Raw genomic sequence first — 15,877 nt, 5'->3', positions numbered from 1 at the left:
TCCTCATTTTTGCACAAACCCTAGTTTCTAGCTACAACCTGGCAATTTTCTAGGTTTGGCCTGTGTTTTGCCCTTTTGGACCCCTTCCCCTCGCTCAATCTCTAAGATTCCACTTTCCCCTGCTTCCTAACATCCCTCCCCACTCCCAAAAAATTTCCCCAAGAATTTAGAAGCCCCCTATCCCCTTCATTTCGCTCCATTTCGACAAAATTCCTTGTTTCACACATCGAGACAAGTCGCACTCAAATGATGTTCCAGAGCAATAAAAGATGAATTTTGGAAAACTGAGAGAGGTTTTTGTCCATAACATGCCAAAGAAGAAAAACCTCCTTCACTTTTTGCACAGGTGTCATGGTTTTAGAGAAATGTCAAAATTACAATCGCCGGATCCAAGGAGGTTGGCCAAGGCACTAAAACGACGGAAAAGGCCCGATCCACTCCAAATTTTGGCCAAAGACTCTTGGACTGAGCATGGTACTTGATTGGGGACTCCCAGCCCAAATTTCAAAAAATTTGGAGAAAATTTGTCAATTGTGAATTTTTTGTGTCAAACACAGGTTTTGTCCCCTCAACGGGTCTCACCCCCCGCGCGACCCTTTCATTTGGCTACTCCGTTCCGGGAAAACTCAGCATTTCTGGATTTGTCATGAAAAGTTAGCATGCTCACCCATTGCCAAGAGATTTTATGAAGTTTTGGACCTCCAGAAAGTCAAAAAACAAGCAAAAAATGACTTTCTGCCACATTTTTGACACACAGAAAGCAGTCTTGGGAGATTGCAATTTTGGAGGGGCAAATGACAACCAAATTCAGAAATTCCACTTGGGTTGGAAAGTAGACATCCAGACCTTTCCAACAAGCCCACTTTTGCCTCATTTTGACACCTGCAAGTGCCTCCAAAGTGCAAAGGCACGCGACCCGTCCAGGAAATGCGCGCGACCCATCAGGCAATTTTCACAATTTTTCACTTACAGCTCATGGATTCGCCCAGCTTTTACTAGTTTTGACTTTTGATGGGATTTTTCACCCTCTTTGATGTAATTTATGTATTTTCATGTTGATATGACACTTATTTACCTTCTCTAGAAGATTCATTCATGAAATAGCATGCATTTAATGAATGAATTGGTTTCCTAGCTTATAGAGGCAAGTTGTTTTGACTGCCTAGATTTTAGTGCTCAGTTTAGAATTGGTTGAAACAGCTCCTAGAAGGATGAGCTCGACCCCTAGAGGCAGGGAAATATGTTAGATGATCTATATTATGTACTCTCTTGCTCATTTTCATGGTTGGACTCTTGAGGGAGAAGCTCTTATTGTATTACTCACTGTATCTCTGCAATTTTTGGCAAAGGAAGACCAGGGTTTTGCAGTCCTTTTTGGGATTCTTGTGGTCACATGTATTGATGGTGTGTTTCTCTTTGTACTTGTAAGTGTGTTATGTGAATCATTTCCTTACTTTTCCTTCTGCACATTAGGCAAATGAAGTGTTAAAGTAGAACTCATGACTGTCATGCTCTGCTTTTAAGTTTGCTTAATTTCAATGTTTTCTACTGTTTAAGGAGAATTCAAAGTTATTGTTTGCTCTCCTTAACTCCTCATCTGTCATTCTTAATCATCCACCTCAATCAAAGGCATCAATACTGTCTCCTACCTCGCCCCAAAGAACCCCCTGCAGAAACTGTGTCCAATCCCCACACCCAAAATTGCCATCTCCTCACTTTGCCACCAAAAACCCTAAAAACCCCAAATCGACCCTTTTGATCAGTTTACTAGCCTAAAACCAGTGTTACCCTATTGGTCATCTCACCAATTGAAGATCTTTACCGAGATAGACCGGAGAGAGCCCTCTCTTGCCCCGTAAGGCTAGCTACGAGGCTAAGTGGTTTGATGTTGCCTTAAGGTTTACCTTTCTCAGCCTGAGGTGAAATTTCAAGCGCTAACAGCTCCGACAGAAGTGGATGAGTTCAGTTCTAGTTTGAGAAATAATTCTCGGTCATAGTTTGCATGGAAAGCTCCATAGCCAGCAACATATGGTACATTGACAATGGAGCATCCAGTCATATGACTGGGAACTAGGAATATTTCAGCTAGTTGACAGAGAAGGACATGTAATTTCATATTGAGATAGGAGATGATAGCAAGTACTTGACCAAGGGCGTGGGTAATGTCAGATTTGAGAGGGCGTCCGATAACCCTCTTCATCTGAAGGATGTCCTCTATGTTCAAGGCCTTAAAAATAACCTTGTTTCTGTTTCAACCCTAGGACAAGGGTTATGAGTTCATTTTCAGTAGAGGAAAGGCATACCTCAAGACCTTAAATTATGGAGCTATGAAGCAAATTGGTGTGAGGGTGAAGGACCTTTACAGGCTACAGTTTGAGAGTTGCGACCTTAAGTAGCAACAAGGAGAGCCATGAGTAGGGACGAGATCTTGGGGAGCTATGGCATAGGCGTATGGGACATTTGTACTGTGGAGCACCAAAAATTCTCAGGGATAGCCACAAGATTGGGACAGTGTAACACAAACCAACATAATTTGTGCAAGGGCTGCACACTTGGCAAGTATGCTAAGATGTCCTTTCCTAGCAGTGAAAACCGAGACAAGGGCATCTTGGACTTGGTTCATTCAAACATATGTGGTCCATTCTCTTCTCCATCCCTCATGGGATACAGGTACTATGTCACCTTCATTGATGAGCATTCAAGGAAGATGTGGATCTTCTTCATGAAGAATAAAGACGAACTAGACAAGAAAGAAGGTCAAAGCACTGAGACCAAATAATGGAGGGGAGTACATCTCCAATGCCTTCAAGGATTTGTGTGCCAAGGAGGGCATCAAGAGAGAGCTCACCACACCCTATAACCCTCAGCATAATGGGGTGGCAGAGTGCAAAAATAAGAGTATTGTGGGAGTGGTCGAGGCCATGTTGCATGACCAGAGACTGCCATTATTCCTTTGGGCATAGGCATGCAACATTGCAATTTATCTGCATAACGAGAGTCCACATAAGGTGCTTGGACGGGTTACATTAGAGGGGTATTTATCTGCAAGAAGTCGAATGTCTCACACTTCTGGATTTTTTGTAGTATGGTTTATTGCGACGTGCCTTTAGATAGCCAGAAGATGTTGGATCCTACAATAGAAAAATGCATTTTCATGGGCTACAATGAGACATCCAAGGCGTATATGGTGTACATACCAACACAAAGAAAGAAAATGATTAGGCGTGATGTCAAGTTTGAGGAGGGAATGAATCTTAGAAAATCCTTAGAGCGTGAGCAGGCTACAACACAGGTGGAGGAGCTAGTAGCTCCTAAGCAAGAGACTCAGCTAGGCCCTTAGGCGATGTCACAACCAGATGTTGGGTAGGTTGTACAACAGTTAGATGGGGAGGTTGTGCAGGAATTGGAGGAGAGAGAAGAGTGAGTAGGGCCCACTCCAGTAGTGACACCTAGCACAGGTAGAAGAAAGTTGAGGTGGGATGATCAGTTGATTCAGGAGGCTCAGGACAGGGTTGGGGCACCCAACTCTACATTCAGGCAGAGCAAACAACCTCGGGGATACGCTAGTTTTATGGCATTGATGACTGAGGCCATAGACACAGAGCCTTCTAGCTATAAGGAGGCAACCTCTTAGCAGGTTTGGTGTGATGTTATGGTGGAGGAGTACTCTTCCATCATGCAAAACGATGTCTGGGAGATTGTGCCAAGATCGGAGGGCAGATCTATGATTGGATCCAGGTAGCTCTATAAGATTAAGCATGGAGTTGATGGGAGCAAGTACAAGACTATATTCATTGCCAAAGGGTTCTCTCAGGTGGAGGGCATTGACTATGATGATACTTTTGCATCCGTGGCCTGTTATTCATCCATACATGACCAATATAACACTTGTATCTCAGATGGGGTGGAAGATCCACCAGATGAACATGAAGACTGCCTTCCTCAACGGGGTGGTTGAGGAAGAGATTTACATAGAGCAACTAGAGGGGTTCAAGACAAATAGTAGGGAGACGCATGTGTGTAGGCTCAAAAGAGATCTATGTGGGCTCAATCAGGACCGGTGAGTGTGGTACTCTCTCATTGACAATTATCTTTTAAGATTGGGCTTCGCTAAGAGTGAGGCTAACCCTAACCTTTACTACATCAAGGTTGGGGGGCAACCTCTCATTCTTATGTTGTACATAGATGACCTCATATTGCCAGGGAATGAGAAGCTCATTAGTGACTACAAGAAGGATCTTGTAGCAACGTTTGACATGAAGGATATAGGGTTCATACCCTATTTCCTTGGGTTGGAGGTTTGGCAGGGAGATGGATAGATTCTCTTGGGAAAGGGAAAGTATGCTCTAGAGATTCCTATGAGGTTTTTCATGTAGGATTGCAGGTCCATAATCATGCCTTTGGTGATAGACAGGAGGAAGATAGATGCTAGCAGAGCAGAACGAGATTTTGCCACTCTCTACAGGAAACTTATTAGGTTGTTGATGTATCTAGTGAATGCACGACCATACATTTGCTATGCAGTAAACCAGTTAAGTCAATTCATTGTAGAGCCTACTAGAGTTCACTAGTTTGCTACTAAACATATTCTTAGATACCTCAGAGGCACAATGGATTATGTGTTGATGTATAGATAGGTTGGTGGAGTGACGCTGGAAGGCTTCACAAATGCAGATTGGGAAGGGGGTTCCATAGAAAAATATAGTACTTCAGGTTTCGTCTTCAGTGTTGGGTCAACAATTGTTTCTTGGTTTAGTAGGAAGCAAAGATCAGTGGCATTGAGCTCAACAAAGGTTGAATACATGTCTGCCATCCTGATAACTTGTGAGGCCATTTGGTTGAGAAAGTTGCTTGTTGGGATCTTCAAGTAGAGGTTGGAGCATACAGTCATACACTGTGATAATCATAGCTACATTAAGTTCTATGACAATCTAGTGTTCCATGACCACTCCAAGCACATCAAGATCAGGTACCATCATATCAGAGACTATGTTCAGTGGGCAAGATCAAACTTCATTACATTCCTACAATAGAGCAGACAATAAACATATTGACCAAAGCTTTTCCTAGAGGGAGCTTTGTCTATTTCAGGGACAAACTAGGTGTAGTTTAGAACACATTCCTCTCTAAGAGGTAGTGTTAGATGAAGTTAGAGGAGGAAGGGTTTAGCTAGATTTAGTTGGTGCATTGAATTTGGCAGAGGGACCCACAAGTGGGGCCAAGGTGCAGATTTCACTTTTTTCTATTGTTTTTTACTTAGGAAAATTTGAATTTTCCTATAGTAAAAAAATGGATTGATCTCAGCCATCCAAGGAGATTTAATCTCATCCATTCATGGCAGTGGTGGACACAGGTCGATTTCTAAGAGGGAAAAAGGTGCAAAACTTGGTCATTATGCACTAGAATATCTTGGTGTTCAATTCAATTCAGAAGAAGAGTATTTTGCTCAGCATTAGGGATTTAGATCAATGAATTTGAGGGAGAGGATAGGTCGATTCACCTCATATCACTTCCAACAATTGAGAGACTTCTTCTAGGGGACAAAATGTGTGCGTAGAAGAGGTCGTACAAGTCATACGAGCTGGTACAAGGCGCAAAAGAGAGGCCAATTTGGTGTGAAGTGCATAAACCAGCGCGCACAGGGTTTGAAAAGGAAAAGGGAAGCTTTAACCTCATATTTGTAGTCCTTTTTTGAAGAGTTATTGAGCTGAATAATTAAAAACACCAAATTGTAGGTTTTCCCTAGTTGGGGTTTCTTGGGTAAATTGTGGTTGTGTATTGTTTTATGGCGTGCTTACCTTCATTTGTTCCTTATTTCCGTTACATGATAGTTAGTAAGCTCAACATATTTGTGGGTTAAAGTTAAAATTTATTTTTCAGCTCTTTACTTAGTAAAGTTCACAGATTAGATCACTGATTTTTTAAGAAAACTAACGAAGCGTCCATCAAAAGAATGGAAATATTGCGTTATTATTGTATTTTCATTGTGTTGAAATTATTTGGTATCTCCTTAACTAAGATTTCAAACCTATGATTAAAGTCCTAGACACTTTCATTATCTTTCTTTTTTCATGAAATTGAGACATTAATATTCTTTCATCCTTTATACTTGCCCATCTTTTGCGTAAATCTTCATGCAGTTGAACCCAATTCTTGATCCCTTCATTGGGCAAGTCTAGGTACCGTGTTTTAGCATCATCCTCAAAAGATAAGGCAAACAATTTCATGAGAACATATTCCTCTTTGATGTGTTGGTAACCAATGCGCTTGTAAAACAAATCTATATGTTTCTCAGTCGTGACCACATCATCTCCTTTGAACTTAGACTACGATTCCTCAGATTTTTTAGGCATTTTGTTTGGGAATTTTTTAATGGTGCTCATGTCCAATGGATTAAAGGAATTTTTGATCCATGTCTTAGTCATTGTTGCTGAGGTTGAAGGACCTTTGAAGAGGCCTTTGGCTATAGGAATATTTTGAGCATTCTTCCTTTTTGGAAGAATAGTAGCTTTCTTACAAGCCTTAAGCTAAAAGCTCTTGAGTAGGTTGTGATTGTTGATTCATTAGATAAGCAATTTTAACCTTGGCTTTGGAAAAAACTCATCAAAGGACATTGAAGCATATACTTTGGATTGCGAGGACTCAACTTCTCCTCGACAATGATGCCAAAAAAATTTACAACAAAATCTAGCACCTTAGTGCAAAGCCTCGCTAAGCACTCTAGGTTAAGGGCAACAATGGGACCAACTACCACTATCACCTTAGTAATTGTTCCCCTGTTGTTATGTGGATGGATATAATCCCACAAGGGAGGCTTCTTGAGTAGATCGCAAAAATTATATCACCCAAGAACTCTTGGGATACCCTTTGAGGGTTCCACTATATTAAACACCCAAGTATAACGTTTAATAGAGAAAGGCTCTAGGTGAAATAAGGAAATGAGGTCAAAGGACTTATGTCTGAATCTAGATGGCTTAGATAGTCTCAAAGAGACACAAATAGATCCCAAACACATGCTACCTTTAAATTATAAACTTCGTGTTACAAATTAGGGTTTTAAGCATGCAAAATTTGTTGTGGGAATCATAAAACAACCTATAAATGGTGATAACCAATAAATATGCAAAGGTTATTGAATGAGTAAATAAGGAAATAAGTAGCAGTAATTTTTCAATGGCTGAAAATGCATAAAGCAACTACAAAACCCTAGATGTCAGCCCTAAATAGATGGCTGAAAAATGTGTAAATAATGATATTTTTCCTTTTAAATTTAGAATATGCAAAGCCTAACTCTATGACTAAGAGGTCGAAGGTGTTTTATGCTATTTAATGCATATTTTGTCGTAAATTAAGCTTGATTCACCATAGGAAACATTAAAAAAACAAAATTTAGGGTTTGAATTTTTATAAGGGCTGACACACTAAATACACTAGTGTCTTTCTCAATCCTTAGGCTAATGGAGTCAAAGGGTGAGGTATATTGGAGGAGACTTGATTGGAATGACGGAAAAGAGAGAAAATTTCTCCATCAAAACCCTAGTGAATTTCAATCAATTAAAGATTAAGAGCAGATAAGCTATACTAAGGTTATTTGATGGTAACTAGGTGAACATTTTGCAAAAGATGTTATAGCTATAAATATTCAATATGAAAATTTGTATGAAAACATAATTCTACAAAAATTGAAAAATGGAAAAAGATACTCATAAGTTGCACAAAATCAACATAGAATCACTTCATCAATCCAGAGAAAATCCCTCCAATCACAATATCCTCCCCAATACAATTCGCTATATCAATGCTCAATTGCATCCAAGCGAATAAAGAACTAGTGCACTCTCTCAAAAGTGAGTAAAATGAGTGTGTGTGACAATGATCCTCTACAAGCCGACTTCCATTTATTTATATGATGGCAACCAAGTCAATTTTGGAGTAAAATTGACCTAAAGGCCAAAAAATCATAATTTATGTCATTACAAGTTAAGTAGGTGAGAATTCGACCTAAAAGATAACTAGCTGAATGATAAAAAATGAAGAAAAATACTCCTTTAATCCCACAAGTATTTGCAACAGACCCTCGAAGGGTGATGTCATCCTCTAAAAGTGAATATCCCCATCAAAATGTGCCATGGATGGGTCAAAAGAGTGCTCCTCACTCAAAAGGCCATCTCCTCATCAAGTGTCCAATCATCAAGAATATCCAATCCTCATCAATACATCATCATCAACTTGGCCCATGTCATCACTCCAAGCACATGAGAGGGACATCACAAGGATAGGGTAGGATGTCATCATCTAGAAAAGTGTACCATCCTTCCTAGAAGGATCTCAAGTCATCATCATCATCAAATCAACTTAGCGACAAGGAAATGTCCATCAAGGAGGTACAATGCTAGCCAAGGGGCGTCCTATTATCTCTAGGGTACATCATCTCTCTAGGAAACATCTTGGTCCAAAGGCATATCACTTCAAGCTTTGGAGGAAGATGGGAAGGTCATCATCGATGTTGGATACATCCCAAGGTCAACACTCCTCACAAGGTGGTCAACATCCTAGCTCTAGTGCCCACAATGGTCATCAAGTGGGTTTGGACATCTTCTTTGAAAAGATATAGAATTCCCATGCAATCCCTCAAGGGATGGCAACTGCACCTGGGTAAGCATCTAAAACATACCTTCAAAATCAAGTGAGATCATCATCATGTGTAAATAACCATAAGAGTACCACAGTTGTTCATGTCTAATGCAAAAGACACAAGATTACTTGACATAAGAATCATCTTCAAATGTCTTCCTATCATATGATTTGTAAACAGTTAGGATACATAGGTATGGGAGGCCACGGGGGCTTCACTCAATGAACCTTTGACATATCGCATGCGTTCATGGCATATTAAACAATACCCTTAATTTGACTACGTATTGGAAAATACCTCTAAAAATCACATTATTTAACCCCCTACCAATATGAACCCAATACACCTTCCCAATTTATAAAACCCCTACTTTCATTAGATATTGTAGGCATCCATTTTTTTCATTAACATTTTCTATACCCATTTATACTTTTTTATTAACTTTGAGCTCCATTTTTGATACTTGCTAATATAAAAACCCTTTACCCCCTATATATCGCCCAATATATTATGTCATTTTTTCCTCAATATATATCCTCCAATATGAATTCATGTGGTATGGTATTTCTACCCTAGTGAAGCCCTTGTGTGGGAGGCTTATCAAAAGGCCCTGTTAGGTGCTTTTAACCCTAAGGGAGGAATAGTTCCTAGGTTGGCCCATCAATCAACATGTGCAAGTGGTTAGTGGTATGGTATGGGTTTATTCATAGGCAATGCCATACCATTTGTACCAACTATGAAATTGCATCATCCTTGAGCATTGTAATATGAAGAAGGAGCAATCATGGGGCTTGAGTTAACCCTTTCCTTGGCCTATTTTTACCACCCTTCTTGTGTGAATTTTTCTTTTCTTGCATTATCCTGGGTTGTAGGCTTTCTTTTATGCATCATTGAACCCTTAAAAATGAAGTGGTTAATTGTTCTTCGGGGTTGGGATATTCAAAGGTCCTTTCATTTTGATTGCTCATGCATTATCCAGGAATTGGGTGAGGGCTAATGAGAGGGGTGGAGCTTAGGGGAGGATTTTGTCCACCCATTCATTATATTCTAGCCAACGTTTGGCATTTTATCATTATGGCTCATACACTTTCTTTTCCTTTTGTTGCATCAACCTCTTAGGGAAATTTTTCTAGGCCTCTACTCAAGAATGAGGAAAACATGGCACCAATATTAGTGATAGATAGAAATCAACAGGATAGTTGGATGGGGGTATAAGGAATATATGAAAAGTGTTAAATGTGGATTACCATGAACACACAACATAAATCAATGCATCCTATTTGTCATTGACTGAAACATGGATGGAAGGCCTTTGAGGCTAGCTATTTGTGGATCATCATAGGGTTGCTGGATGACAAGTTGAACATAGGATAAAAATTTCTCCTTAGGTTTACCCACTTGGAAGGGTAACATGTCATAGTGTCTTGGAAATGATTTAGGGAAGAACGCCCTGCATTAGGTCCTAAATAAAGCTTTGAGCTATCCAAATCCATGAACAATGCCTCAAAGCACCACAAATGATTAAGGGAGGGTATCACTAGCCTCTAAGAAAGGATGTTAGTTAGCTCATAAGATTTTGAGAATTATATATGTGTCTCAAGGCCTTGATATGGTTGTGGGGGGTAATCCAAGACTTAGTTGATGTATAAATATTCTAGGGATCTAGGGCCAAACACGATGCCTCAAATCACCATACTTAACCTCTTAAGGTTTTAGATAACTCAGGATCAAGGGGCATGAATGTACCTCAAACCACAATAGATGACCTCTTGAAGGGATCTTTGGCCTTCAAGTGGGGATATGTACATCATTAGGAGATTTTGAGCACTAGGTATGGGTCTTGGGTACTTGGACATGATCAAGAGAGGAAACCTAGGCCTTGGGTCCTAAAGAAAGCATATAGGAATCTAGGACCAACAAAAACATTTGATCCACAACAAAGGACCTTTCTAGTGTATCCTTGGTCTCTTGATGGGGACAGTGAACATTATGAGGTTTTGAACATTAAGTATGAGGCTATGAAGCCTAGTTATGATCAAGGGAACAAACCCAAAGTTTATACCATAAAGGAATCTTGTAGGCTTTTGGAGCAAAGAATGACATTTTAAACCATCACAAATGTCCTCTCAATGGAATTGTCTGCCTCTAACTAGTTATACAGGTACCGGTAGCATTTTTAAGCATTGGGTGTGGGTCTTGGGGCCTTGAACATGGTTAGGGGAGGAAACATGAACCCTATGCTCTCATGGAACCTCCTAGCCATCCAGGGCCAAGAAGGATGCATTGAACAACCACACTTAGCCTCCTAAGGATATCCTTAACTCATGATTGGGGATGCTTATGAGAGTAGGTGGTTTTGAGTAGTAGGTATGTGTCCCAAGGCTATAAATGATATAGGGAAGAAGGCCATGCCTTATGTCCTGAAAAAACTTTGAGACATCCACATCCATGGAAATTTCCTTAAAGAACCACATATGAGCCTTAGAGGGTTCTAAGAAAGGTTGTTAGTTCCCTCACAAGGTTTTGAGCATTAGCTATGGATCTCAAGGATTTGACATGGCTAGTAACTTAACGGGTCCCAACGAATCTATGTGGAGCCGAACTAATAAGCTGGACAGAACAAACCATTTGGGAAAGCCATCAATGCCACCACCAATAGCACTATATATTCAATCAATAGCAAGGACATTACTATCATTACCAAGCTTGCCTACACTGTCAATCTATAACCTCTTATATCAATCTGCCCGCCTTTTGATAACTTTAGTTTTAGCATTTGCATTCGTGGGTGGTTCAACCAAGGGTATATGCTTTGCCCTCCCTCTCTGTTGGATAGAACGGCAAAGGAGGGTTCAAATTGAAGGGGCAGAGCGGTAATCAAGGTTGTTCTCAGTGCGATACCCATCCCATCCGAGGGGGTGGTGGGGGCGTAGAGGAGGGGGGTAGAATGCAAGCCTTGGTCAAAGTACAAAGCTTATAGGAATCTAGGTTGAAACATATTGTATCAAACCACACCATCCAACATCTCAAGGTTTTAGGCAACTTTTAGGGCTCAAGGATCATAAATGACACCTCGATCAACCATAGATCACCACTTTAATGGATTTTTGGCCTTCAAGTGGGGATATGGGCATCATTCGGAAAAATGGGGCACTAGGTATGGATAGTGGGTAGTTGGGCATAATTGAGAGAGGAGTTCTAGGGCTTAGGTCCTAAAGGAAGCTTCTTAGCATCTAGGGCCAACAACAACATGTTAACCCACCACAAATGACCTTTATAAAGTATCCTTGGTCTCCATATGGTGATAGTTAGCTTTATGTGATTTGAACATTAAGTATGAGCCTTTGGACCTTGGATATAGTTAGGGGAGCAAACTTGGGAGTTAGGCCCTAAAAGAAGCTTCTAGGCTTTTGGGTCCAAGAATAACACCTTGAACCACCAAAAATTACCTCTTAAAGGCATCCTTTGCCTCTAACTTGGTACAATTTGCATTTTTTAACACTAGGTATGGGTGTTGGGACCTTGGATGTGGTCAAGGGAGGAAACATGAATCATAGGTTCTAAAGGAAGCTTCTAATCATACAAGGTCAAGAAGGATTCCTTGAACAACTACACATGGTCCTCTAAGGGTATCCTAGCCTATGGTTGATGATGTTCGTGCCACTATGTGTCCTAGATCTCTAGAAACAATCTAGGTAAGAAGGCCATGCCTTAGGTGCTAAAGAATGCTTTGAGGCATCTAGAGACATGAGAAATGTTTTGAATCATCACCATGACCTATGGAGGGTATCATTGACCTCTAAGAAAGGATGTTAGTGCCCTCACAAGGTTTTTAGCATTAAGTATGGGTCTCAAGGCCTTGATATGGTTTGGGGGAAAACCAAAGCCCTATTTGAAGTACAAAGATTATAGGTATCTAGGGCCAAACATGACACCTCAAATCGCTACACCCCACTCCTCAAGGTTTTAGATAACTTCTATGGCTTAAAGAGTCATGGATGACACCTCAAACCACTGTGTATGACCTCTTGAGGGGATCTCTGACCTTCAAGTAGGGATATGGGCATTTGAAGAGATTTTGAGTATTGGACAGTCTTGGGTACTTGGACATGATTAAGAGAGAAAACCTAGGCCTTAGATCCTAGAGAAAGCTTATAGGAATCTAGGGCCAACAATGACATGTTGAACCACCACAAAGGACCTTTCCAAGGTATCCTTGGTCTCTGGATGGGGATAATCAACATTATGAGGTTTGAACATTAAGTATGAGGCTATGGAGCTTGGATATGGTTAGGGAAAAAACCCAAGAGTTAGGCCATAAATGAAGGTTCTAGATTTTTGGGGCCAAAAATGAGACCTTGAACCACCACAAATGACTTGTCAATGACATCCTTTGCTTCTAAATAGGTATCTAGGTACCACTAACGTTTTTTAGCACTAGGTGTCAGTCTTTGGGCCCTCAACATGGCCAAGGGAGGAAGCATGAAACTTAGCCTCTAAAGGAATCTTCTAGCCATCTAGGGCCAAGAAGGATGCCTCAAATAGCCATACATGGCCTCTAAGGGTATTTTGGTTTATATTTAGGAATTTTGGTGCCACTATGTGGTTTTAAGTAGTAAACATGTCTCTTGAGGTCTTGGAAATTATACACATGCATTGCTCATTGCTTCAGGTGTATGAGGAGGGTCATAGGGGTGGTTGAGGTTAGGGGGAGGGAGCCCTTGACCAATTTTATTTAGCTAATTATTGGTCCTCACTTTGGTCCCTTCAAAGGTTTAAAACTTACAAGGATCTAAGAAGAACATGCACAAGCTCCTTTGTAGGAATGTGTGAATGTGCATGCTCTTGCTTAGAAATGTGCACATGTACCTAAAAATTCTGATTTGGCAAGTGTGTGTGGCAGTTTGATGAGCATCAAGACTATAGGATTAGGAATGAATGCATGTTTCTAGTGTGTGTGTAAGTTCTATGAACATTGAGGTTCTAGGATTAGGAATGCATGTTCATTTCTAAGAATACACACACATGTCCATTCTCACCCTATTGACACTACTTTTTTAATCATCAACTTCATGCAAGTGCCCTTACACATTTTTTCTATGAAATATGAAGGAACAAGGCCGTTTTTTACATTTAAATGGCCAAGGTAGAGTCTTTCCTTCGTCTTCACCTATGCTCTCATGTTTACTTCTAACTTTTCATTTTCTATACTTCTCTCACAACCTAAAATGAAGAATTATTTGACTAATTATTATTAGTCACATTGTGTTAAGTATCTATGAGTTAGTGAAGGGCATGGACCCAAACGTTACTAGTTTCATATTTTGTATATACACTTCTCCTTCAACCATTAGAGGAAGAAGAGGGAAACATAATCAATTGGGTTTTTTGCATAAATTTATTTGCTCCCTATGTGGTGCATCTTAGTATACTCAATGCATGAGTTGATTATCATGTGGAATAGCTTCCCTATTGACATTAGATAGGCCATCCCCTCTTTCTCACATATGATTCTATGGTTTGTTTCTCTTCATCATTCGGTTTATTTTTGGATAAGTTTGCATATCTAGTCTATTTATTTTGTCAAAGGGATGATGCTTGATAGATGTGCAGAATGTTGAGATTAGCATAATAATGTTTTTCCCATTGAAGTAGATAGATTGTTTAATTTGCAATGCTACAAAAACATAGTGACTTGTAATTCTTATAAGGGATTGTAAGATAAAAACTCTATCATAGGTATATGACCCATATTGATACATTTTCAAGGATTTGAGTGGATGATATAAGATGTGTACTTCTCAAACCTGAAGATCTCATACAACATTCTCTATTCCACACAACTGTGAATGAATTAACAACTTGTGAGGATGAACAATAAGAGGTTCTAGAGGATAGGCTATTGAACCCCCAAAAAATGGACTTTTAATTTGGAATAATGATTTGAAGAAAGAAAACCATAAAACATCTTAGAGACACTTGATTTGAAGCTAGAGGTTTCAAGGAACTTTCCTTTTAGAGTTACGTCATTTTCAAGCTCAATTTTCTATCAAGAAAGACATTCTTTTGGGGAGAATTAAGATGTACTAACAAAGTCAACTTCAAAAGAATCAAAATGATTCAAGATGATGATGTCATCCCTAAGGGTAAATATTTTTGGAGGGAAAAGAAGAAAACTATTTTTTTTAATTATATTTTGAATTTATTTTTTTATAGGTTTACTCACATGTCAAGTGAAGACACTTCCAATGAGTACCCACTATGCATACTTTTGAGTAGGCCCACACTAGAAAAGTTTGAGAATACATGAAAAAAACGTGTTTCTTGATGTTTTTTTTCAAAAGACGCATTTTTTTATGAATTCTCAATTTTTTTTTTAGTTTGCTTGTTCTGGTGTGGGCCCACTCAAAAGTATGTACATTTAGTACTTGTTGGATGCATAATTTACTTTCACATCCAATGAGTACCTACACTTGACATATGAGTAAACTTGTAAGGAGAAAAGTAAAAAATACATAAAAAAAAAGGTAGTTTTCTTTCTTTTCCTTTAAAAATTCATAACTCTTATTTTATTATTTTATCATTTTTCTTAAGGATGCCTATTTTAAACCTCAAAATTCCTATGATGAATGGTGTGCCTTCACACAAGATTATGATTTGCTCCCCTTATGACCCACTGTTAGATAAGGAGTTGGTAGAGTTCATTCCCCAACCATATATATTAAAAAAGAACGTTGGGATCTCGAGGTATAGAGGGATTTTGATCATTTTTATTGTAAAATACTTTTGTCCAATAAAACTTGGGCCAATCATTTTAGGAAAATTTGGAAATTGTTGAATTTTATTAATAAAAGCATGAAAAATCAATCCATGAACAAAATTTATCAACTAACTTTTTTATTAAGACCAAAATACATTGAATAATATAAAATTACAAATTATTAACCCAAAATTACCTAGTCTAAGTGAAAGGAAAAAGCATTGAATTTACTCATGAAGAAGTGGACAATGCACTAGTAGCAAATGATGGTTTGGAGTAAGAACGTGAAAGATAGTGGTAGGAAAATGGATGGTATCAAAAAGATTGAAGATAATAGGAAGTAAGAAAACAATAAAAAGAGGAAGACAACATGTGGATGATGTTGAGTATATGTTTTTGGATTATAACGTTTTTTTAAATGATAAGCTATTTTTTTGTTTATCTTTTAGAATTAGAAATTGAAGATGGACATATTATTCAAG

The 15,877-nt window shown here is 39.1% G+C and overlaps 1 protein-coding gene across 1 annotated transcript in view; it reads left to right on the top strand.

Annotated features, from left to right (window-relative positions):
• LOC149167283 (protein ZINC INDUCED FACILITATOR 1-like) overlaps positions 1-15,877 on the top strand; it is a 283,522-nt gene that overhangs the window by 195,272 nt on the left and 72,373 nt on the right. The gene's annotated exons all lie outside the window — the stretch shown is intronic.

The sequence above is a fragment of the Pinus tabuliformis genome, chromosome 5_1 (assembly GCF_031772625.1).
Source record: "Pinus tabuliformis cultivar Carrire ecotype Pingquan chromosome 5_1, CPIR1, whole genome shotgun sequence".
NCBI classification, from domain to species: domain Eukaryota; kingdom Viridiplantae; phylum Streptophyta; class Pinopsida; order Pinales; family Pinaceae; genus Pinus; species Pinus tabuliformis.
The sequence above is the reverse complement of the archived record's forward strand: the minus strand, read 5'-3'. Positions and strand labels throughout refer to the sequence as shown.